This window comes from Lupinus angustifolius, chromosome LG17, assembly GCF_001865875.1.
Source record: "Lupinus angustifolius cultivar Tanjil chromosome LG17, LupAngTanjil_v1.0, whole genome shotgun sequence".
Classification (NCBI taxonomy): Eukaryota; Viridiplantae; Streptophyta; class Magnoliopsida; order Fabales; family Fabaceae; genus Lupinus; species Lupinus angustifolius.
The window spans coordinates 2094346-2097187 of record NC_032025.1 but is presented as its reverse complement, the minus strand read 5'-3'; positions in this window follow the sequence as shown (position 1 = coordinate 2097187).

Sequence of the window (2842 nt, the reverse complement as noted above, 5' to 3'; positions counted from 1 at the left end):
TGGATTGAATTGGTCTAAAGAGCGTATTTGTTGGGGAAAACTATTATTATTTTTTACTCAAGTTTAAAAATTCTGAACCCATCCATTTTATTCAATTCCCAAATTGTATTTTTCTTTTATTCCTCATCTTCCTCCCTACATAAACTGTTGGAACATGTTTTATTAAACAATAAATAAGAACTTTTTGTTCTGAAATCTAAAAAAACTCATAAGTATCTATTTGAAAAAAACAACTCTTAAGTTAATTTCTTTTTAAATTGAGGAATAGTGGATCACATCAACAAGTCACATATTTATGACTAGAGATAATGATATAAAATGAAATGTTTGAAATAGAACGTAGAAGAAGTAAGAGAACAATAATTACTAGAGAGTATAGACCTGTTTATATGGTCTATATGTTAGAGGATAATCCATCAACTCTCCAAGAAGTTTTGACTTCTTTCGATGTTGATTTGTGGCGAGAAGACATAAATGGTGAGATTGACTATCTATAGTCTAAAAAGAAACAGACTATGTTAGCTCAATCCACTATGGAAGTTGAGATGATAACATTAGCAACAGCTAATGAAGAAACAAAGTTTGCTTGCAGGGATTCTCATATGGGAAAATTGATACTAGATGTGTTGATTCATTGTGATAGTATCACGACTATTGCAAAAATTGAGAAACGCTTTTATAACAATAAGAAACGGTAAACTCGTAGTAAGCACAACACCATTACTCTCTACAGGAGCTGTTAGAGTGAATCATGTACGCAATGAGAATAACTTAGCAGATCCTTTGGCGCGAAAGAACTAGCTAGAGAGAAAGTCTATAATACTTCTAAGAGTATATGACTATTGCCCTTAGAACGAGGATCACTCATGATAGTAACCCGACCTAACTGACTGGAGATCCCAAGAAATAGGTTCAATGGGTAATAACAAGTTATGAAGTGATATGAGAATGAACAAGAAGCATGATTCCTGTAACATAAGTAAGGATGAGTTAAACTCTTAATGAGATTTATACTCCAATTGGAGTGGAGTACCTAGGCTACAAGAGTACTTTTCATAGACTCACATATGTGAATGTGGAAGTGGGGGTCACTTCCTATGAAATTTTGGGATTTAAATATCTAGAGCATTCACTATATTGGGATAGACGTGTATGGTCTTTAACGCACGGGCTTTACAAAATACATCTTTGAAAAGGTTATGTGTGATTTGATGTCGGAGATAGAATTTAAGACTACGAGTCACTCTAGTACAATATCATCTTATTCACTATGTAAAAGTTCAAGTTGTGTGACACATTTGTTTAAGCACAATTTTATTGAGACCACAAATATTCTCGGAAATTGTTTTTTAATTTCAAGGGGATTGTTGGAACATAGTTTATTGAAAACCATAAGTGAGAACTTTTGGGTTTTAAATCTAAAAAAACTCGTAAGTCCCTAATCGAAGAGTTTTGAAAAAAACAACTCCCAAGTCTCACATTGGATAGATGAAGAACTTGGAAAAAAGATTCATGTTATAAATAGATGTTTCCCCCCTTATTATAACTCGTCCCAAGTTGAATGCGCTTTCATTCAACCTTTTCTTTCTCCCTCATATTTTTTGCCGATGCATTTTCGGCAAACTTCTTCCTATTTATTTCTGTGGCACTAAGAATTGACACACACAGTCAAATTGTGAGAATTTCGAGAACTAACACTGGTAGTCAATATTGAGGGAAAAGAATTGGCACGGGTAGCCATAGTGTGGGCATTTCGAGAACTGATATTGATAATCAGCATTGAGGGAAAAGAATTGGCACAAGTTCAGTATTGTGGGAAAAGAATTGGCACGAGTAGCCATATTGTAGCAATTTTGAGAATTGGGCACTATTAGGCGTATTGTGGGAATTTTGAGAATTAACATTGGTAGTCATATTATTGTGGGTATATTCGAGATCGGTTCTTACAATACATAAATATTATACTCAAATAATTATACACAATTAACATTTTATGTATAACATATTAGTGAATGCTAAAAAGATAACCAGTAAGATTTACCAACAAAAAGAAAGCAAACGAGTAAGAAGAACTATAAACCTATATGCTTTCATTTTTATAACTTTTATTTGAAATCCGAATTATATATTAAAGTGTGAAATCTCATATTAACTATTGTGATGAGTATAATTGCCTAAAATGGTTTTGACTTTTGTTAAAAAAGTGTTATTTTATTATGAGTTAATTACATTGACATCCTTGAGTTTTAGTGAAATTACATAAACCATCTCCCGTTTTTGTACACCTATACAAACCTCTCCTAGTTTTTATACTTTTGTTACACTCACCACACCTGTATAAGAAATAAGTGTAATCTTTTAAACAAAAAATGTGATAAATGCAATTAAGTTAAACAAAACATGGTATATTGTGAGGAAAAATCCAAATAATATACAAATTAATGTATCTTTATTATTTTTGGTTACAAAATGTATCCACAATTCTAAAAAGATATTGTTTAAATCGTTCTTGTACTATATCATAACGAACCAAAAATAATAATGATGTATCGACTCCTATATTATTTGGAATTGTCTCCACAATATATCATGTTTTGTTTAACTTAATTGCATTTATCACATTTTTTGTTCACAAAAATACACTTATTTCTCATGCATGGATGTTTAGGGTAATAAAAGTATAAAAATGAGGGGGGTTTGTGTAGGTGTAGAAAAGTGAGGGAGTGATCTGTGTAATTTTACTAAAACTCAGAGGATGTCAGTGTAATTTACTATTTTATTATAGATAATTTTTTATCATTCTCATGATCAGATAAGAATGAAAACTTCTCTTTCATATATA